General features: G+C 37.4%; 1 long non-coding RNA gene and 2 other non-coding genes across 4 annotated transcripts; all 3 read left to right on the top strand.

The window, feature by feature from the left end:
- The first annotated feature begins 481 nt into the window (after nt 1–481).
- On the top strand, nt 482–554 carry trnar-ucg (transfer RNA arginine (anticodon UCG)). The gene has a single exon. It is a non-coding gene; the product is annotated as a tRNA-Arg (tRNA).
- Nucleotides 555–650: 96 nt separating this feature from the next.
- trnar-ucg (transfer RNA arginine (anticodon UCG)) lies at nt 651–722 on the top strand. Its single transcript has one exon. It is a non-coding gene; the product is annotated as a tRNA-Arg (tRNA).
- Nucleotides 723–6,010: 5,288 nt separating this feature from the next.
- Nucleotides 6,011–19,920, top strand: LOC107749688 (uncharacterized). 2 transcript variants are annotated; one of them, XR_001641069.1, is made up of 4 exons: nt 6,011–6,083; nt 8,263–8,328; nt 9,760–10,000; nt 19,244–19,920. It is a non-coding gene; the product is annotated as an uncharacterized LOC107749688 (long non-coding RNA). The 2 variants fall into 2 exon arrangements; XR_001641070.1 differs by having other exon boundaries at nt 9,642–10,000; nt 19,244–19,324.
- Nucleotides 19,921–24,054: the final 4,134 nt, after the last annotated feature.

Genomic DNA, 24,054 nt, shown 5'->3' with positions numbered 1-24,054 from the left:
AGAAGCAAGATTAATAGTATTTGTGTAATTTTGAAAAGGTAACCGAGCCAGCCAGGAGTCGTATGCGCATTGAAGAATTTTCACTGTATTAAAGAACGGCGTAAAACACAATGCCGTCAGCAGAGATGTGTAAAATAACTAATAACTATCATCTTTAGCTTTTGTGCTATGCAGCGGCTAATGCGCAATAGCTGCCAGCATTTTGCTCATTTTTAGTAACAGTACCGCGTTTGATTTTAACCATTAACAGGCAAAATAGTTTGTAGTGGTGTAATTGTCAGGGTAAACATGAACATTTTGACTCGGGGCGACTCTTGATGATTAAAACGTTTTGTTTCGAAAATAAGTGATCTTTTGTCTGTTTGCGCCCTCTTCTGGGCCATCTGTGGATTGGAAGCGATGCTGATAAGAATAGACCTTGCGCCCTCTGGCGGTGTACAAACCTACTCCTCTAGCTAACGTTCAATCACGTGTTATCGTAGGCCTCGTGGCCTAATGGATAAGGCGTCTGACTTCGGATCAGAAGATTGTAGGTTCGAGTCCTGCCGGGGTCGGTGGATTGGAAGCGATGCTGATAAGAATAGACCTTGCGCCCTCTGGCGGTGTACAAACCTACTCCTCTAGCTAACGTTCAATCACGTGTTATCGTAGGCCTCGTGGCCTAATGGATAAGGCGTCTGACTTCGGATCAGAAGATTGCAGGTTCGAGTCTTGCCGGGTCACAGTTTTAAGGCTTTGCGGACAAGTCTTTATTTAATTGTTTGTAATTTACCTGATATTATTAGTGAGTCAGAAATAAATAAATGAGTTGATTATACCAACTTATTTCTGCACATATAGGCTAGGCTACTTAAATAGTTTAGCTAGAGCACTTAAACACCAACAAAATCAATGAAAAAGCTTGTACTTTAGATTTATTTACGTGTAAAACACAATATAATGATGCATGGCTTAAATAACCACCAGGTGGCGGTATATCCCCACACTTCAAGATTTTCTGCCCTAGACCGCTAGAGAATGTGATATCTGTGTATTTCACCCACTTTGACGTTTTTCTGTGAGACAGCTGACCTTAAAATAGTGTTCGGAAACAGTAGAAACATATTTCGATTTAAAAGTCTAAGGATATTTTAGTGCTACTTGTTATAGTCTTTCTTATAGACTATTCTATATTCTGATATGTTGGGGAATCAAAACCGTTTTATCAGAAGAGCAACGTAAAGGAGTCATTACGGATAAAACGTTTTTGGTAAATTGAAAAATATATTATGAGGCTGTTTAGGCCTATGTATTTTTTTATTAGGCTATTGATAATTAATCCACTTACATTAGCATGCTTTAGCGAATGCATGATTAACGATCATCTTAAACCTAAAATCACCTAAGAGTTGGATTTTCTTGATTTGGTCATAAATGAGCACATGCAAATCTGTCATCATGGAGAATAATATGATAACGCACGAGTAAAGGCTAGGTATAAATGAATGACAACGAAACAGTTTGCAAATGTGTAAAATCAACCTTTAATGGCAAAAACAAAGAGAAACTGTAGATTGTATTTGTCTTTGGCTCTTTGTTTCGGTTTCTTTTGTTCATTTATGATAGAGACTGAATACAGTTAAATAGCTACTTTTTACAAACAAATTGCCTACATGATAGCAAATGAGTGATTATTAGTGACTGCAGCGACGTCTAAATAAACATCATTTGACGTTAAAATTTGAACAAAAATAGTAACAATTAAACCCAGCGATATATAGGCTAACTACATATAATCTATATGGCTGTAGAATACGCACTTGTAAAATTAGATTAGATTGTATTAAATAAAATGTAGCCTATCGTTTTATATCGTTTTCTCCGTCTAGACGATAAAATAAAATTGTTTCTGTAGCCTACAGCAGGGCGACAAGTTATCTCTGCATTTTAAATAGATAATAATGGTAACCAGTTAGTGGCAATTCAACGCTGCATCGAGTATCTTGAGACTTTCATTCTATACCTTTAGACTTCAAAAACATGGAGAATAGGACTGTCTACATAAAACTTACACAATTTTATAAATTCTTTGAAATCATTTATAATTCTTTGAAACTATTTATATTTATTTGTACAGAAACGTAATTGTTTAAAGCACCTGATACGCGCTTGATAAAGAGAAAACTCACCGCCAGGGGTCGCTGATGTCAAGACTGTAGTTTGCACGTTACATGTCCAAAATTAAGCGTTGGCAAAACTTAGGCTACAGGATAACATTAGTGTCCACATATCATATGCTATGCGATTAGCTACAGCATTAAGGATAGCAAAACATCTCTACAAGCAGTAGCCTACCACACAAATCTTAAATATTAAGATGTAATCAGTAGACCAATTAGTTGTGTAGGCTAATGTAACATGGAGACTGGTGTCAAATTGAATGATAATCAGAGAACGGGTATTTTTAGTTATTCTCATTAATCCTGTTTGCAATTTTATGATGCCAGTCTACAAAACCCCCTTGAGCCAGAAATGCGCTCTTCTGCTGTTACTTAAGGTTCATTGTCTGGTTAAAGTCCCGTTTAGTGCTCTACAGGTTCAAATCAACACAGTAAGTGCTGTAACAGGGGTATGTCCAAACACTCACAGCCGCAGGGCAAGAGACACCTCGGTCAACAGTCACAGGACATTCATTTAACCCAAGTGACCTTTGTGAATGAAGAGAGCGGACTCTTCACTTAAACACACTTCATTACGCGTGTAGGGGTCAAGAAAATAACAGCATTTAGTCTCCATCTGAATTCTCTGTCGGAATGGACATTCTGCCTTCAGACATCTAAGATGCACACATGTATTTTTTCTTTGCTGATTGATTATAAATTGACACTCGCGCGCGTATCCGTGTTGTAAAGTTATTCTAAGAGGCAGCATTATAAAAAGAAGATTGATTTAAAATTCACTTTTAAAAAACGATATTGTAGCTTAATAGTCATGCAAGAACAAGTAATAATAGTAATAATAATAGTCAGGCTACAGTAAGAATTGGTGTTAATAATGTTATATATAGCTATTGTATACTGACAGTAAATAAATAATTTAAAACCAACTGAGGTGGAGAAAAGTGGAGAGTGCGTGTTTGAAATATTTGTCCAAAATGCAATTTTAATTTTAATGCGTAAAGGGAATATAGACTGTAGTTGGCCAATCAGAGCAAGCAGTTGCAGTGGATTTCAAGAATTAGTTATTTATAGCTGACCAGTTTCCATCTAGTTCGCGCTTTAAAAGGTTTATTTCTGTCTTCCCGTGTTTCTTTTAAAGTTAAAAACTTATATATTATATAGCCTATAATACAAGCCATAAGGTTTGAATTAAGGCAAATATTGAATCAAGCCGAAATAAACTGTCTGTAGCAATGCAGGAGCTAAAATATCTGCTGTCAGCAATTTGTAATGTACTGTAGTTGTAGCAAATGCAACAATAAGAAGTGTACCTTTTTTTGATGTATTCTGTTACGTGTTTTAATAATAAGAATTCCTAATGCAACAGTGGTCATCAGAGACAGAGAACAAAAAGGAAACGGGAAATATTTACATCTGCTGTCCCCCCCCCTTTTTTAAATATAATTTTCTCCTAAAAAAAACTGTATATGGTTATCATATATATTTTTAAAGCACGATTGTACTTAAACTCTCGTATTTTGTATTTTCCATTTAGACCCTTAATCGGCTTTATTGGATTACAAGGATTTTTTTTTTCATCGGTTCCAGAAGCTTCAGTACTTGGGGACAAATAGACACATGATAACAGAGTAACAGATTGCAGTCACAGAGAGATAAACGTATAGTGATTTACCATGTAAAGGTATGTACAAAATTGAAATGATAAAGCCGACTTACTTCTACAAAGTTTTATATTTTGAATTTAATAAACCTAATCATTTTAAAAGGCAAATGTTTTAGGGCAATGCTGAAACTATAGGCATAACTTGATTCATTTTAGGTTACTATAGGAACTCTGCAACCTATATGCGACGCTCTGTCGCGCGCGCACTCAGCAAACCATGGAAAGCGCGCGCGCAAGAGAGAGAAAGAATGGGGAGAAAGGGAGCGCGCGCGTGGGATTGTGATTGGCCGCTCTGCAGCCTGCTGCTGGAGTGACGTCACTGCAGGAGAGAACTGCCAGAGGAGGATGCATTTAGTCAGAAACTACACTCTCTCAAGCCGGAGAGAGAGAACATCGCATGCACAGAGCGCAGGAGGGAAGGGAACGAGAGCATCGCATGCGTGCGTGCTTTCATAAAGTAACCTCGCATCTCCTCTCACGTCCACGCACGAACACTGTAAGCATGCTTTTCAAGGGAGGAATTCCCCATCTTGGAAATTAAACTGCCTGTTCCGTTCTCTGGATGGCTGAATACTCAAGGACTGCGAGTTCTGAATGGAAAACGCATCACTGAAGAGATGCACTGAAGAGTTGGGCTTTTGACTAGATGCTTCTGCGCTGCTCAGAGATTTTCGCGTCATGTTCTTTAACGCGAGACGCACGGGAACCTCTATTTGTCCCCGACACACGGCCACTCGTAGCTTACTTTCTGACAGAGAGGAATATGCACGTCAATTGTTAAAAGTAAGCTTTTTAAAATTACCTCAGTTATTTCGTAGCACAGCTTGAATCACTGAACTGTTTTGGTCACAATAGCTCTTAGTAACTTAGTAGTCTGTAAGTGTACTTTAAATGATAAATAAATGCATATTTGCAAAAATGCATGCATATATGATACTAACATTTTACGTGGTTTGCTTATAACTGACCCCATGTGACAGACAAGGCCATGTTGAGTGGTAAGTGCATGTGGCCCTCTGTACTTTGTACACTCACAGCAGGTGCATCTGGAATGTCTGGAACATTTTCATGAAATATGTAGCGTGTGTATCTTTAACAGTAATATGAATAGGCGACATAGTATCTACATAACCCAAGAAGCCATTGTTTAGTCATTTTGGATTACGTACACTACTTGTAGCCTATGTTTGCAGTGCTTTAGCCCTTTTGAAATTAGTGGCATTCGATTTGGTAAAGCATGTTTATTGCACTACTCTTGTATAGAATTATATTTATAAATAATTGATTTTAGTCTATTTGCTGACATTTTGCTTAATGCATGTTTACATAAATAGCTTTTATAATACAATACAGTTTGCATATACTTGATGAAAAAGCGTAATAATTTGTATAATTTAGAAATAACACCAATGGAATTAACAATAGATTGAACTAAATGACGTCACATTTACGTGAGGGAAACGTGGGTTTAGTAGACACGTTTTGAACAGTTAGGAAACGTCTGCATAGTTTCAAATGAAAAACAGAACCGTTGAACTATATTTAACATGCGTCCCTGTAAAATAAAAGTGACATAATATTAACTTTATAAGCTATTTGGGTCTTATTTCTCAATTGCATAATTTTGGAGGAAAACTGTTAAAAAACATTAAACTGTTGGCTAAAAGTCCTTACCCACTGCAGTTTGCGGAATTCGAATGCACGAGATGAAGATGAAATGATGCATGGTGATGTAACTGTCTGATTGTTGGGGCCTAACGAGCCAGATGAAATGGTTAGCCCTAATAATCGTCAATTTTTTAAGGATTATTAGTGACCAGAAGGGACAAAATCCCGTTTAGATGAATGGAAAGCCTGACAATAAATCCAAAGGCTCAATTTGAAACGCCTCCAGACCGCAACTTCAGGCCTTGACTATTGTGGATTATGTCTTCACCACGTGCTAGAGGTCTGGAGAACCTCATAAGTCCATTCAACACTTGACTTGTTAACAGTATTTACAGGTCTAGAAAAAGAGTGTGTAATTTGAGTGTAATTTATTTATTGCGCATTAACCCTGTTTTCGTTTATCAGGTCAACTTTATGAGATGTTCCACTTTTTTTTTTTTTAAGTGTTTACAGGAGGTAGTTGCTATCTTTGGTTATCTAGCTGTATGAGTGTTTATCTGCCTTCATAAAGCTAGATAACCGAAAGTAGAAACGTCCTCCTTAACTGCACAGTGGACAAGTTGGGAAGCAATGATCGCAGGGAACTGCATGAGGTAAGCAGGCCCTCTGCTCTGTGTGAGTCATCGCTGCAATGTAAAGTAATATGATCGTGCGTATAGGTCATAAGTAATGTTTCAGGCGTTATCATTTTAAATGCACCTTCGGACAGGTGCACGTTTGTGGACGCGTTCACTACTGCAACAATTTTGAAAACCTACTGTAGTGCCTTCGTTAAAAAAACAAAAGGGACTACATTTAACTTGTGTTGGAAACTATATAAAAGGGCTACAATTTAGCCTATAGTTTTACTTTTTTTTAAATAAATATTAAAATTGACGTTTGATTTACTTGAAACAGTTTTTTAAGTTATAGTTTGACTTCATTTCAGTCAGTTTTGATGTCAAATGTGTGATTTAGTTTGAGCAATAATTAAAAAGCTATAAAAAGAAAAAGCTTGATAAGGTAGTTAGTTTATTGTAGCCTATAAAAATATTTTAACGAGAAAATTGAAAAGGAGAAGAAACCCCAGCAAACTTTTACTGTTATTTAGGCTATAAATCACAATCGAGTTCACAGTTTTCGCGCAAAAGCTTTGTCAAGGATGCGCATTGTTAACTTTGCGTTGGATAAATTAATAAACTTCCTAGCTAGTTCCCAAACTCTGCCTACTTCAAACTTCAAACTATCTTTTCCTCACCCTGGCACACCCATTGCTGCTGTTACGCCTGCGTTTATTCAGCATCTGACGCGCAAAATGAGGCCTGCGTTTAATGCGCTTGAATCGGATCTCATAACTCGATCTTGGTTTGATCTAGAAGGGAAACCATGGGAATTTTACAACTAGTCGATCACTAATCGAGGTTAAATGAGGTTAAACTAATAAATAAATGAACGCTTAAATAGTGCGTTGAAAATCCCTCCTCTCAACACTCACACGATGACAAATAAGGATGTCTGAGATGATGAAAATGTGAAATCGTTTTTGTCACATGTCCACAAAATGGATTGCTTAGTGTTGGTGATGATTTAGTAGAAAAGGTTTTAAAATATTAAGAGTTAGTAGCCTACTATATAATCTTGAAATCTTAAATCACAAAAGAATCTCGGACTTTTAGTGAGAATTATTTTTTTTACGGTCTCTAGACAGTTAGGCTACATTGAGCCCCACAGAATATAGGCCTACTAATAAATTAATTATAAAAGATGCGTATAGGCCTATTTAAGATTTTTTTTTTAAACTGCATTTTAATGCATCAAAAAATGAACGTGACGTCATTGACCCACTCACAGAAACAACTATTAGGCAATGACATCATGCTGAAGCAGCTTCATTATGATTGGCCGTATTAATCTGGTTGTACACATCAAAGATGAAGACATGAAGCGGAAACGAATGCGGAATGAAGGCATTTTTTCATCCCTGTGGCTTTTTTATGACATAAGACGTAATTGTGATACATCACCCTTATACTACTGTAAAATTACTGAAAACGATGTAAATATTATGTTTATGTTTAGAGTTCAAAATCATTAGAGGTGTAAGCGCTTTTGGAGCTTAACGTCACGAGAAACACACACACACACACACACACACACACTCTCTCTCTCTCTCTCTCTCTCTCTCTCTCTCTCTCTCTCTAACGATGCTTTTCAGCAACTCTCGTATTAAAAATTAAGTTATATTGAATTAAGATATTTATTATAGTAACACAATATTAGAAATTTCTGAAGCAATCACGATTTAAAAAAATCTAATGGCGTGTGTGCTTCAAATTTAGGCCAATTTAATCGTACTCAATAGATTGCCTGACATATTAATCTTTGTTTTACTGCTGTATGGAAATAATAAATGCATATACTAAATACATAAGATGCATACTTTTATTTTCAGAGACAGAGAAAGAAAGGCGCTTAGGGTGCCAATTAAACTAAATGAAGAGAAGAGGAAATGATTGATAATTTCAACTTGAAGAGAAAAAAAGCAACTAACAAAGAGATGATAGAGAACAAAAAAGACTGAGCAGATTTTACATCCTCTATATTTGCCACTTTAAAAAAAAATGTTTGAAATGCCAAATATGATTTAAGGTGCAAATTAGGCCTTGCTTGAGCTTTTTTAACTCAGTGTTCATTATCTGGCTGTCGTTTATGTGTTTGTCAATTATATCAATAATTTAAATGTAAATCTAAAATATTCTGATGATCGTCTTTTATTACTTCACCTCACTGTAGCCTCTCAAACTGCAGTGTCTTTGTGAGAGACCAGAGGACTGGAGCTAAGGGGGAAAACACCATCTGGTAAGTGCAATCAAGGCGTATTACAATGCAACATTGTAATTAGAACAATTAGTTGTAGAGTTAATCTGATTCAAACACACAGTAAATCCTAAAGTATATGCTAATGAATGCATGCACTTGAAAGGAACCAAATGCAAGAGTAATCCCCAATCAAGTCCAAGACACTATATGCATGACATGAATCTTTCATCAGAAATCCTATATATCTGTTTCTCTCCTTCTCTCACCATATACATGCATATTCATAAAAAGCATTCTATTTGTGGTTACGTGACCTAGATCTGTGAGAATGTTTTCCTGTTTTTGCGTATGTGTGCATTAGAGTTTATTCCTCACAAATGTACACTCATCCAACCACCAGCCTATACGATCCTCATGCATTTTTTTTTGACAAATTGCATATATAAATGCATGTTGTAGATATTCAACCTTTAAAGACACTAATTAAAGTTTCACATTTGTACCAGACACCAACGAGCTCTTTAAAGTGCAAATCATAATCAAAAACCTTTTCGTAATTTTTCTATAGATGCATTTTGTGTTAAGCTGTGTGGCGTATGTTTATTTGAGAATTCAAATCATATCAGGCAGACGTGCAATTTGACACACAATATTAGCAAATGAATAAGAAAAGGACTCGCTATGGCTGTTAAACATAAAACAGCATAATTATCTCAAGAAATATCCCTCAAAGCATCAGGCATGACCTGTGTAAAAAGAAGGAAAATCAATCTAAATCACAATATATTTCAACATGCCTGAGAATCTGTGGTTCGTATGACTGCAGGACATTAGGCCAAAGGCTTCAATGCGATAAATGATCGGAGAGAGGAAATTATATGTCCGTCTCCATCTCGATAATGATAAGAATGTATGGGCCACTATCACATTGCATATTACTTTATGTAAAATTAATGTGAGCAAAGAAATTTTGTCATCATTCATTAACAATGATCTTTTCCAGCTAAACTGGTTACCTAGCACAATTGAATAAGGGTTATTCAATGGAATTATGGGTGGACAGTAATTGATGTGGGCCGATTCAGTATACCTTCACAGTGACCAATCGAGAACGCAACAGCAGGACGTTCGTGCCTTCGCACCATTCGTGTTGAGCTAACGCACAACTATTGACATTACTAATACCAGGATTGTCTGAACGTGCAGTTACTTAGCATGACACGAACAAGAAATGATGGTCGCCTGATACCGTTTATATTATCCAAAGAAATAATATATAGCAGTTGCCATGACATCTGCTTTGGCAGTGATAAAAGGGGCTTTTTGTCCTTTATTTTCGTGTTTCCCCTTAGCAACTGCCAGCCATTTACACTGGCTTTTTGGAGCAAGAGGGAGAGAGGAAAAAATGGTGCAATTGTCCAAATGAAAGAAAATAAAAATAATAGGCAACCCTCATCCTTCTTCTACCAGCTCCCCTCCCTTCTTCGTCAACGGAAGCATTTAGTGCCATCTGTGCCCCCGGAGAAAAGAGGAAAAAAAGAAAGGAGTGAGACTCTACATCCCAAGTGCCAATGGGGACAAAGAGGCTGCCAGTTGCCACGGACCACCAGATGCTGGAAGACTGCAAGTCTGAATGAGGGGTGTGCTTTCAGGAAGCCATCTTGATGGAGAAGCTGGCTGCTGCTCCCTAAAATGGCTGTGTTGGCATGAGGTAAGCTGCATCGATGCCTATATGAGACTAGCTGCCGCGTTATTGCCACTGCTTTTAGCTCCACCAGTGGGTTTGCCAGGTCGTTCGAAACGTAAAGAAAATGAATCGGGCGAATGCCTACTAGAAAGTGCTTTTTTGGCGGCGTGAGATTAGGCCCAAATCGTTTTCTTTAAAAAGAGCTATCATGCTTTCATCTTTCCTGACTAATTAGAAAATATCCCCGTTATCTAAATGCGCGCACTGAGATATGCACAAAGACTTTCTGATTTGTGGCGAGCTTTGAGCGCAAATGAATCCCTCCTGCTGCTGTATATGTATTTTCAATGAAAGCAGCTATTAATTCGTGCTCTTGACTGGAGGTTGTGTTATGTGTGTGTACAGGACGAAACCGTGCGACGAAACCCTCGGTTCAGCGACGACACCGAAATGACCATAGCAGATTTTCAGATGAAACCAAAAAGCGAGAGCTGCTTGAACTCACTCGAGAGACTAAGTTAATTGACATATGGCATCCTCTTGACCAAAGCAACAGAGTCAACCTGGACTGAAGAGCACTTTTGTTTCTGCTGATTAATGATACATCAAATTGCTGGCACAAAGGTGCCAAGTGCCCCTCACCAGCTTACAAAAGCACGCATGCTGCCCTGCCCAACTTTAATGTTAGAAAAGAGGTCTGCAGGCTCTCGCACTGTGCCGTGCTTTTAATGATGTTTGGTGTCTTTTAAAATAGCCACAGTTTGTATCATTAGCCGGTCAAGAGGCGAGAGGTGCAAAACATCACATAGGACGTTACGTGGTAAACGGATATGTACGCAGGCCGCCTGGTTGCAGAGAGCTGCGTGTTATGTCATTGAAATGGATGGAAGACACTGAAATGCACTTCACAAAGGTGACTGGTTGCGTCATAATGGATTGCTGGTGATATGCAGAGCTGTGCTGGTGTGTTCATTGCAGAAAATGATTACGATAGGTGGAACACAGGCATTCTGAAACATATTTGCTCTAGGATGACAAATTTGCTTTGCTTTCGTGCTGTAACCAAAACAACACAAACGAATAGAGCGTAAATACATCGAAACGTATTGAAATGCAAAGACGAGACAAATGATGCATCATCTGCTGAATATTTAAAGCCACTGAATCCTCCTCGTAATAACAGAAAACCGTTTTTGCATACTTACTGAGCATGGAAACCCTGTGTGCCTAAAAGACCTCGTTGTCCATAAATGAGCTTTTTTAAAAATAGACTGACATTTTATCCTAAAAGAGGAGGCTTGGCAGAAAAGCCCATCAAAATAGACGTGTAAAAAAGATCACTGATGTACGGAAGGTGCCCGTGGAGCTTACAAATAAAGGAAACAATGATGCAAGCGCCTCTGTTAATGAAAAAGACCAGACAAGCTCTGCATATTAACATAATTGCATAGGAACAAGCAGAGAGGACTGAGCCCCCAATTAAAGGCACAGTGGCACTTTAGCAACGGCACGTGGCAGCATTCTATATTTTGAATGTTTACGTTTAAATCTGAATTCCGATTTTTGAATTTCAAAGCAAAAAAAATACTTTGATGTTACTGTTGTGCTTGTGTTCTGTCTGCCTTTTTTTTTCCTTGCAGAGAATTCTACATGCATTCTAGAAATTTCCAGGGATACACACACACACACAAATGTACAATGCAAAAAATGTGTCCATTCTGAATCCAAAATATTATTTTTGCAATCTTTATTAAGCAGGAGCATTTGCTTTCTCAGTTTTATGAAAGACAAGAACAATCCATGTTCATATTTTTAAAGGAAATAGCCAAAGGCTGAATAATTTAGGACATTTTTTGAGCCTGTAATATATATAAAAAAAAAAGATTATGCTACAACACAAAGCTTCAGATTTAAGATTTAACACACCACATTTGTCTCAATTGATGTTGTTATATTATTAATATATGGAAATGGTTTCTCCATCTACATGCAGAAAATAAGACAGATTTTTCGAGATGATACAAAACTGAAGATTTACAACCCAAACACTCGGCATACATTTTAAACTCATGCTTGGACAAAATAGTAGCCTGGAAATGAGAGACTGTAGCTTTAATAGAGAATTTCTAATTAGGCTGTGTATCTTGCTGTGAGGGGGAGGGGTTTCCTCCCTCTGCATCTCTCAGGATTTTATGTAAAAGACCTTCAGTGCTTAAATATCTCACATAGGGACACAAAACTCATTATATACCCTTGAACAGAGAGTCTTAATGCAATACTGTTACACAACAACACTGCATTTGCCCAAATGGCGCATAATGGTAGCACAACCGTAGATGGTTTAACAGCAAATGTTAACAGCGTTTACAAACGTATAGAAGCAAGAATAAATGTTCACGTTTGCGTTTGTGTGTTCGTGTTGTGTGTGTGTGAGTATAAGCGGTCGAGCAGGGGGAGTGGATGCTTGTCAGAGCATAATGTGACTGCTGCAGAGCAGTGGCTGAAAAGTGTTAATTATGCCGCTTGGCACGGTGCCAAACCCATACCAGATTTTTCCAGTTTTCAATATGCAAATCATGCGCTGAACTGTGTATTGTTTTTGTGGTTTACCAGTTCTTTGTGATTTCAGTCAAACAGAATGCGCACATGAGTATTTGAGTTACTTTTTGCATAAAGCAAGCACAAAAGCTAGAGAATAATGCACTGTAGTGCTGTGAAATAACTCCAGTCTAAATTCATACAGCGTATATGCATGAATGGAATTATTTGAAATAAAATCGAATAATTCAAACTGTTTACTAATTTTTTCAAATTACTGTCTATAGCTTTCTCTCTGGTAGCAGTCCAACATAATGTGCTTTATGGAGTGGCATATGTAGATTTTAGGCATGACTGTGATTATATATTTTCATGGACTGCAAAGGGCAATTCCTTGAAATGTCTCCCAAGGTGTCTGGCACAATAATCACTTCAACACAAGGTCATTTGCATCTGTGTGTATGATGGAAAATGTGTTTTAGGGTCTGTGTGCAAGAAAGTCAATCAGTTTCAGAGTGTTTTTGTACACAACTTCTCCTTACACATATACAAGCATCAATAGCAATACCACAAATTTGTAATAAATAAGGAGCAAATCGTCAGCTGTAGGCTCTGTGTTGGTAAACAGTTTGATAGTGCCCACATTATTATTCCAGACCCCTCTCCTCTTCTACAATGGCAGCATTGTACGGCGAGTACTTGACGTGGGTCCGCGGTCCCCCCTGTTTCCCACCATTGTCTGTACGGATGAAGTGCCAGAGACAGTGGAGGGTAATAAGCTGAGAAAGATGCTCAGGCCCAGACAGAGCCAGATGCCTAAATTAGCACCAAAACCCTAAGAGACTATCCTCAGGGAACGGCTGAGGATGGGGCTTTTTTTCTCTGGCTGCATTGAGAGTGTGTTGTTAGCAGCATCGTATGCACGAGCGTTTGCACAATCATGTGTGCTCGCGCAGTAGATGCACTCCTCTCTGTGACGTATTTTTGCAGTGCCAGTTGTTATCGAGTTTAAGTCGTTAAAGGTCAGTGCTAATTGATTAGTGTGAGTGTGTATTCTAAAGTGCAGCATTTTTAATGTATATCTTTTGTCTTAGTGTGTGCAGTTTAATTATTCATTTGTATTGCAATTATTGTTGGCTCTTTGACGAATTGCTTTTGCAAGCATCTGATAAATGCATAAATGTAGTGTATTTGATATCATGCATGATGTGCATTGCAAAGCATTTAGGAATCATAAAGTTCTGTGTATATATTAATGCATTTTGCATGTAAAATCGAGTTGAATTTGAAGGACAGTTTGTTCCTCTCCCCCATAGGGCACAGCAGTTGGGCAAGCAATTAATTAAAGCTCCATTACAATATATTACCCAGTAAAATAGAGGCAGTGATACAGAAAACCACAGAGAAAGTTTGCACTGGGACAGCGGCAGTATTTCACAGCAAAGCAAAAGGGGAATCACAAAGAAAGGAGGAATTATTTATGCTAAATAAAATAGGAAAAAAGCAGATGGATGCAATGAGGAGGAGAAAAAAAAGTATTGCATGAGAGTTAGAGGACTTGCATAAAAAGCCATCGAGGACACTGTGTCACCAACTGAGGTTTTCTGCTCTCGACAGCAACGCGGCATAAAAAGATAGGGTGAGATAAACAATTGACATTAATAAATAGACTGATGAACAATGAAATATCGTGGAAACGTGTGTTTGGCGGAGGATAGAGGAGGTGGGGGAGGGCTTTTACTGTCTGGCTCAGTCTGTGGCCCCATGTGGCAGTTGCTGCAGCTGGCATGTTAATATCAAAGGCCTATGGGAGGTGGCTATCTGGGAATATTTGTCTGGCATACTAACAGTTTTCTCCCCGTCATATGTCATCTTTATGTCCAGTGTTATACGGCCTCACATATTTATTTCTAAAAGCCTGTGAGATTTCATTGCATGCTCTTGTGATAAAAACTTAGTGCCAGATTAGATTTGGAAACATATATGACTGCAGGAGAATGGAAGCTGCTATTGCTTTCTGAGAAACTTCACACTTGTATATATATTTATATCTCATAGAGAAGTCATTTTAATGCATGCTTTACTGAAGACGTCTCTCGAGGACAAGTTGAGAATGAATAGTGTTAATGAAGACACTTAACAAGGGTAGACGAGTTACGAATCGTTTTCATCGCTGATCATAACTAAGACATGAACAGTGGCGAGAAATGACTCAGAAGCATCTCTTGGGTTCGTGTTAAAGGCCATTGTGTGGTTTACGGTAAAATTCCCCTTGGATACCTCAGCTGTCGATCTCGTCTTAATCTCAGGATAAACGCGATTATCCCACGAAGGGTTGTTCTCAGCTTTGTATCAGCTACGGGGGAGCTTTGAAATGGTTTCCCCCTCCTTTTTCTCCTCCTCCTTGGACGAGTGGCCATTAAAAGCCTGGGATTGGGATTCCCGAGCTGGAATAACAGGCAGCAAAAAGAACCACAGTCAGCAGAGTGGTAGATCGAAACTGAACTATTAAACGCAGGTAATCCAGAGCCACAATGGAGATGTTAGGATCACAGAACTATACGGCACCTTAATCCAGCGCATGAATTTGAGAGATGGATGAAAGCGAGTATTGTACCTTAAAGGGACAGTTCACCCTAAAATACAAGTTCTGTCATCATTTACTCACCCTCATTTCGCTGTATTACTGTCTTTTTAATGTGGGACGCAAAAGAAAGTAAGATCGCCTTTCAAAATATATTTTTTGTCCGCGTGTGTTCAACAGAAGAAAGTAAGTCATACAGGTTTGGAACAACATGAGGGTGAATAAATTATGACAATTTTCATTTTCGGGAGAACTGTGTCTTTAAGTGGGCTTTTAGACTAATTCTAAGCATTTAAAAAGCTTCAAATAAGTTCAGATGATGTTTTGTTCCTTATTATTCAGGTCTATGCCATTAAAATCATAATTTCTGTATTGTGTTGTATATAGGCATATATACAACACATATATTGCATATATTCAAGGCATAACCTTGAAAAAAATTAGGTCACTTTGGAAACCAGTTCTTTCAAAGACTTTTCTTTTGTTGATAACAATGCAGAGTGCTAAAGATGAGTTTGGAGTGACCTGACTAGAGTTGCGTTGCAAAGTTCAGCCGATGTAATTTGTAATAAAGCAATGAAATAAAAGAGAAGCTGGGACTTTCCTGCAAATCCTTTAAGCGCTCACAGGAACATCAGTAACTGTATCCTGGAGGATGCGAGAGCAGAGGGCAGGACTGGGAATTCAAAACCAGGAGTGGAAACCAGGGAACACTTAAACCTCCATCATGGCCCCACCATTATAAAAGACCTTGAGATATAATTATCCTCACTTTGTAGCTTAGCTTTGCTTTTTGCCCACTTTACATCCTAATGAGGAGAATTACCTTCACTTTTAAAATTTAAATAGAAAGGAAATATATATTGTTGAAAGAACATGTTTTTTTTACGTTTGCTCTTAAATGGATAGTTCACCAAAGGAAAAAAAATAGAAAAGTTTGCCATTGTTTACTTAGAAAAATGTTGTGGTCCAAACAACATTGGACCTCTCTGACTTTCAGTTTATGGACAAATGGCATTTTTAATCTTTTTAATGTTTTTGTGTTCATGAGGGAGAGTAAATTATGACAGAATGTAAATTTTTGAGTGAACTTACCCTTCATTTCAAATACTATCTTGTGGAAAGTGAGTATAACTCCAATTCAGGATTATTATTGTTAATATTATCAGTTTATTATTAACTAAAACTAAAACCATAAAAACATTTTCATTACTTGAAAAAAAAACTAACATTAACTGAAAATGTTTTTTTTTGTTGTTGTTGTATTTAAGTTAATGTTTTAGTTCAAATAATGAACATTCTTTTCATGTTTTTAGTTTTAGTGCTATGATCACCCTCTCCAGTGCATATGCAAATATTGTATAAGGACGTGCGATCCTCATTAATGCTATCAGAGTCAAGTTCAAGTTCATTGCCTGTGGGAGTCCCAGCCAGACTGGGAACTTCTTCATCCTCCCCTGTGGACCAGCTCACCCCTTGTAACCCACACCCTATCTGCCCCGTCCCCCCCATCCCTGTGGTTTTGGTGGCGGGCTGGAGGGGGCTCTCCACTGTGTGCCGTTGCTAAGGGAGCGAGAGCTGGCTGGCCCAGCAATGCACTGGAGAAAAGGCCCGCCTGTCAAAGTGTCTGAGGGAAGTCAGGCTGGTTGGCTCACCCCTCTGTATACACACACTCTTATATATACAGCCTGCATGTGTGTGTGTTCCAGACCCTGGGAATGGCAGCAAGCACTTTATATTCATCAGCCCCCCCATCCCACCCCACTCTTGTCGCAGTGACTTTGGTAAACAGCCCCCCTCCTTCCTAAAATGTCTAGTCTACTTCCATCCCATAATCCTTCTCATTGCAACTTCTCATCTAGGAACAATATTTGTGACTCTTGGTAGATGATTGCAGGCTTTTAGGTTTTACGGTGTGAATACACTATACTCTCTTAGTTTAATGTACACCAAAAATTATTTTCCAAACGTTGTGAATAAAACAAAGATTGTTGGCAAACGTTTTACAGGAATTTCAGTTTTTGTACTTCAAAATTGCACATTCAGTTCGGTGTGTTACTTTCTCTTTCTTTGTAATTGTTTGTGAAATTAACCATCAATTTCAGAGTGAAAATTGTTTTTATACCTTTTTTTTCCCCCAGTGTACACACTTTAAAAAGGGTTCTTTATTGGCATTGACGGTTCCATTAAGAACCTTTCACATCCATAGATCCTTTCAATTGCACAAAAGGTTCTTTCTAGTGGAAAAACGTTCTTTAAGTTATTAAAATGTTCTTCACGCTATGAAAAAAATTGTTTATTTTTAAAAATGTTCTTTATTGGCATCAGTGCTTCCATGATGGCTCTGTAAAATTTCCATTCCACAAAAGGTTCTAGTGAAAAAAAGGTTACTAAGATTGGTTCTTCGAGGAACCCAAATTGGTTCTTCTAAAGCATCACTGCTAAAACTCCCTTTTGGAACATTTAAGAATGTTCTTTTTTGGCATCGAAGGTTCCATTTCCATTCCACAAAAGGTTCTTTGTAGGAGAAAAAGATTTTTAAAATGGTTCTATTAATAACTGTTCCCTGTAAGGTTCTTTGGGGAACCAAAAATGGTTCTCTTGTGGCATCGCTGTGAAAACCCCCTTTTGAAACATTCATTTTTAAGAGTGTAGTTCTTTGCACAGTTGGTGGACTGTTGCAACAATATTAAGAACTTTTTAATATGATTGATTCTAGTATAATCAACATAGTGGAGCGCTGTGGTACATAGTGCATTAGAATGTCATGGAGGGCTCCGTTCCCATTACAGTAGAGTGTGGTGAGAACAAGTGAGAGTCGTGTGTGTGTGTGTGTGTTTTCTTGAGGTCTCATTCAAGGCTGAGGGCGAGAATTGAGAATAAAAGGCCAGTGATTTGCATAAGCTGCATGCTGTCTGAGGGTTTTTGGAGGGGTGGTGGGAGCTTGAGGGAAAAAAAAAATATGCGGGAATATAAAAAAAGAGACAGAAAGAAACCCCACATTGTAGAGGTGCAGAAAGAGAGAGGAGGTTTGAATGAAGCAGTGGGTGAAAATTGACAGAGAAAAGGGTCTTGCCAAGTCTCCTGCAGGGATTAAATTGTCCATAAACCTCTCTACATATAATTTGGAAAAACTGGTAATGGCGTTGGTACACATCGTACACAAATTCTAGGGGTGACGGGGTATAGAAAGGTTTCGCACCACTTTTGGAAGCAAATTAAGAATGAGGGATTGTAAACAAATACGGTCAGTGCATGTAAAAGTGTTGTGAAGTTGTATGCATTACCCTTTGCTAAATAACCAAATTTGTTTTACTGACTGCATTATTTGGAGCAATATAAAAATACTGAAAATGTTCTCGAAATGTCATCCACTTTAAAACTATAATGACCACTAAGCTGAATGAACATGATGTTGTAAAATTGTCAAATAACACACACACAAAGGACAGCACAGCATTACCCCAAACTGCAATTTAGATGTTTGATTGTTCTCATTAAAATGAGCTATTGGAAAAGCCACCAAAATGGACTCCAACCTTTCTAGAATCTACAACATTGAGAATATTAGCAGTGTTGCGAATCCATAAATCCACGTCCTATTATTTGGGGTGAAACAAGAACAAAATACAGCTGAAGATGGTGTGTTTGCAGAACATTGTTTCAGTTTACCATATTTGTAGCAGGACTGATTGATCATTCTAAACCGTTTCTCATAGAAGATGACTAGATTTATCTGGAATGGAGTACAGAAGACAGCAGGGCTGTCATTTGCATTTCGGTCAATCAGATATATTCAAGTTGATATTGAAGAGACATTCAAGACATCAAAAACGTCAGTACACTGGATTAGTTTTGGAAGTATTTTTATTTTCCTTTTCAGAAACGTAGAAAACAACTTCAGAGGCTTCGTTGAAAAATCAGACATCTCTTGTGACCATGCAACTCCAGATCTTTGGGTCTATTTCTAATGTTAACATTAATATGGTTTTTAATTTCCACTATTTTGAACAGCACTACACTTACTAACATCAGTGCAGATTTTGTTTTGATTTTGCACATTGTTGTTAATGTTGTCTTTTTGACATTTATGTCATAACAATAAGCCATGTCATATTAATTATTTTCTTTTTCTCTCTAACCAGGCTCCTGGCAATGAAACTGAAAAATCCCCATCGTCGTCATCAGCTACTGGAGAAACCGAGGCCATCCTGCTATGTTTGACTCAAATGGTCAATCACATCACCTCAGGAATCCAGCGTCCAGCATCTCTTCCAGATGGTTCGCTGTGGAAATTAAACAAGCAGATGAGGGATGGTTTAAAATGTGCACTAACTGATTTAACCGGGTGTCTTAAAACCTTTCAGTCTTCAGACAATCACTACTACTGGATGGGCGTGTGGATTTGGGCTGTTCACCCATTTAAATCTTAGATGTTAGAAAACGTGTTGCACAGTCTTATCAGTGCTATATAAACTGAAGAGAATAATGTGGCTTAATGTGTGAAAAGTTTACAATGAGAGTTGATGTTATCGATAGAAATGTCAATGACTGGGATTTTGCATTCCCTATTTTAAATGGACTTTTAATGCTTCTTTGTCTTGCATTAAAGCATATGAACTTTCGTGTTAGGCATTCATTTTTTTATGTTATTGTATTTATAAAATGTTCCAGTTTCAATGGATTTACAGGAAATTGTGCTTAATCCAGATATTTTGTATGGCTACTGTATGTATGGAGTTTAATACAAGAATTATGGCCAGTTTATCATTTGTCTGATTATGTGATTGTATGAAACAAACTTTTCAAACTGCACAAATAAACGACATTAAAGCATTGAGTGAATGGTTGTTGACACTGAAAAAGCCATTTTAAGTTATACTCTATAGAAATGTACTGTAATAGGAGGTGGATGTCAACACAGCTTCACATGTAGTGGCCACAGGCTATTTTGTAACCACCTACTGCAAGACAGCTTGACAGCTCATAGTTCTGGCGCTACTGTCAGCACCTTGGACAGCACATAATAAGCACCTCTCTCATCCATGCAGAAGTCACAAAAAACATATGTGCTGCTCTGGAATGAGTCAGAGCAGTGTGCTTAAAGTGATGTGTTTGTGTTTTTAATCTGTGGGAAGGAGATCAAACGATTTTATATAATTCTGCCAATAGGATTTGCTTGATTGGCAGACATTCTGTCAATGATTGTTTCCATTTACTAAGATTATATGTGAAGCATACATAAGTTGTATCATTTAAAAGATTATCAAAATAGTTAACATATAAAGTAAAACATTATTTTGAGCCAAAATTGAGGGTTCATTTCTGTCTGAGCTGGAATACTCATTCAGCACCTTGACAGCTGATGAGAAATATAGCTACCTGATGTAAAACACTGGTTAAATTACATTAAGCCATAAAAGGATTCACGCACACCTCTCAAGTTAAGATGGATGTCTCCGTGCCAAATCAGACAAGATTTAATCTTCAAGTGAAATTATTTTTAATGGGTGTTTTTCCTCCGCCGTTCAAGAATCACAAAAATACTGGAAGAGTTTTCACTCTCGAGTTCGTTAGCGTATCGTTCGTTAAATGAAGGGTAAACTGGTGATAATGTCGTGTTCTCTGTGAGCAAGGTGAACTCGAACGTTTATATGTCGTATGCTTCAATTGTGATATATTTTATGATCGGCCTGCTTTTACTTCAATCAATATTTAACTTAATCGAAGTTGAATAGTCTATTTAGAAATAAAATTCTCATTCTGTTGCTTCATTCAGTTTTCTGGCGCGTATACAGAAGACGAGCAGATCCTTTTAGAGATTAAATAGATTTTTTTTCTCAGTATCGTCTTCCCACAATATATTGCTGGCAATCGTTAAGTGCGTTGAATAAGGTAGGAACAAATTATGGGTAATGTAGCCTATGTAGCCTACATTAACTATTTTGACCCCCGTTAATGCTGAATGCTTTTTTGTTTGTTTTTTGCCTTTAAGCGGAAAAAATACAGTTTAACAGAGACGCGTAAACTTTTCTCCATTTTGTTACATAATGAAACTCCTTCCCACCAGTACATATCATTTATTATGACGGAATTGAGTTGCATCAATTAAATCAACAAAAAAGAAGGGAAGGAACAATCTGACGATATCAACAGAACACATTCATTTATAATATTTTATAAAATTAAAAAATTAAAAAACACTGAACAACTATCCATCGTATATGCTATTCAATAAACATTTACTGTAAGCAATAAACAACCTCTGTATTAGATTTCCAGCAATCTAAATCTAACAAAAACACAGTGTTCATATCTGGATAAGCCTGTGGAGAAAGAAGAGACTCGTTAGTCGTCGGATATCGAGTTAATATTGTAGGAGAGACCTGGACTGCTGTAACACGGGGTAAGTTGTAACACCATTAGTTTGCAATTAGAAATCAGCTACAGGGGTGAAATCAGCATCATATACATGAGCACCAATCCAGTGAGGTGGAAGTACAAATCGTAAGACTCCGTAAAAATATAGACGATTTACAAGACAAAAAGCATCAAGATGTTCGCGTCTTCTTTATAATTTAGATTGATGAATTATTGTTATGTTCATGTCATCTGAATCAGCAGGTTCTCTTGTTTAATTTGAAATACACACAAGCTTTTATTTAAATGTTTAAAATCTAAATTTTATATCTGACCAGACAGGAAGAGTTGTAACACTTCCCAATGCACTTCTACTGGACCCAGACATATTGAGGACAATGCCTTACACACTCAACACACGTCTGTTTTTTTTTTTTTTTTTTACAGTTATTAGCATGTGTTTGTTCCCAAATGTATTTGCGGTTTTGCTTTAAATTGTCCTATTTTTGTTACATTAAAATGCTTAAAATGTCCCTGTTTTCTATTAATGTTTTAATCCACCATGGCAGTTGTAACAGTATAGCACTCTTTGTACTTGACATTAATTGCACAGTGTAGGTTGTACATTTTAAAACAACTTTTATTTTAAAAAGATTATAAATATGTTTATGTGCAGATACATTGTCTCAATGTTATGTTAGAGCCAGCAAAAAAAAAAAAAACTACATGTTTACGTACATAGCTATCTAAATGGGGACATAGGCCTAGACTTTGCATAGACTATTGTTTTTAGGGGCCAAGCACCGAAGGTGCTTAGGCACCTATTGTATCCGTTGGCGTTATTCTTCTTCTTCTTCCGCTCTTGAGTCTATGGCAGCCCATAGAACCGCTTGCGGGAAAGTTGTGGAATTTGGCACACTGATAGAAGACAGTCCCAACATTAACCAAAGCAAATTTGGAGTCTCTAAATCAAACTCTCTAGCGCCACCACTTGTCCAAAGTTTCACTCATGTTTATGCTAATAACTTTTGAACCATAAGGCACAAAAGGAAAATTTTCCTCTGAATCCTTGGCTCATGCCGAGTCGAATGAACACCAAAATTAAAAAATCGCAAGGTTTAGTTTTTTCGCTATTTTTAATTGTTCGTAAAACTTACTTTTTCGAACTCGTCCTAGACAGTTTGTCTGATTCTCACCAAAATTGGCTCAGATCATCTTCAGACCATGCTGGCAAAAAGTTATGGAATTCAAGTTGATTCGGCCAACCGTTCTCGAATAACGCACGAAAGAATTCTACGAAAAGCACGTAAAAATGGATGTGAGGCTATCCCCTTGTCCAAATACCCACACTTGCGGTCTTGGCCACTTGAGACCACGTGAGCGCGACAGGAAGTAAGTGCGCAAGACTGTCCCAGGTCTTAAAAATACCAAAGCGCAGTGCCCTTAACCCACACTATCTGGTAGCTGTAATAATAAGGTTTTAAGAACATTAGTAAATACACAGACTTTCCCTTCTAAAGTAAAGAAGAGACTCCTTGTCTATGATTTTCCTGAAGATAAAGTGGTTCAAATTAGAACAAGATTTCTCTCTTTTCCACTTCTACCAAAGGTAAAAGAAGTTCAGTTTAAAATTATTAACGATATTTATCCCTGTAATGAGTTCCTCAGACACAGGTTTAATTTGGATTGTAATGGATGCACCTTTTGTGAAGCAGAAATAGAGTCATTGGAACATTTGTTTTATTTATGCAAATTCTCAAAAAAATTATGGGATGACCTCTATGCTTGGTTAAGTTTGAAGTATGTAATACCTGACTTTGATTTTAAAACTGTAAAATATTTGTCCTTTTGTTGGAATTGTGATGTTGAATTTTTGGTTAATAATATTGTGATTTTGGCCAATTACTTCATTCATAAATGCAGATTCTTTAATAACCCCCCCACTTTATTACTTTTCCAGAAAGATTTAATGGTCTTCTTCAAATCTTTAAAGCTCATGCGTCATAAAAAATTAATTAAACTATGTAATCTTTTGAAGGTATTTTTTGATGATTAAGCCCCTTGTATTGTAGGGGGGGTTTGTTTCTTTTTTTTTTCCTGTATTTATTTGTTTTTCTTTCTTACTTTTCCTGTTATGCATTTTTTGTTATGCTGCTATTTGGACTTCTTTGAAGTAATGACAAGTTGTACACACACACGTCTTCATGCTCACTTGAACACTTGGGCCAAATACGTCATATAAGTAGTCAAGTGGTCAGGTGCAAAGACCACAAGTGTGTGTATTTGGACAAGGCATTTATCTCCGCAACGGTTTGGCGTATTGAGACCAAACTTGTTGTGTGTTATAACAAACATGACCTTAGTCAGGTATTATTATATTGCCCCCTAGTGGTCAGGAGATATGAAAAATGCATATTTTTGCTTATAACTTCTGAATGGTTTGGCCAAAAATAACAAAACTGTTTTTTTTTTTCCCCATTACAGCCATTTTGGGCGTCGGCCATTTTTTATTTTGTAGTAAAATGCTATATTTTACGAGAATAATAAGTGTATCCTTATTAAGAGGAAATCTGTGTTTTTTTCAGGACTGGATGGA

The sequence above is a fragment of the Sinocyclocheilus rhinocerous genome, unplaced genomic scaffold, assembly GCF_001515625.1.
Source record: "Sinocyclocheilus rhinocerous isolate Xijiao unplaced genomic scaffold, SAMN03320098_v1.1 scaffold1263, whole genome shotgun sequence".
In the NCBI taxonomy this organism is placed as follows: Eukaryota; Metazoa; Chordata; class Actinopteri; order Cypriniformes; family Cyprinidae; genus Sinocyclocheilus; species Sinocyclocheilus rhinocerous.
This window is presented reverse-complemented; position numbering and strand designations above follow the sequence as displayed.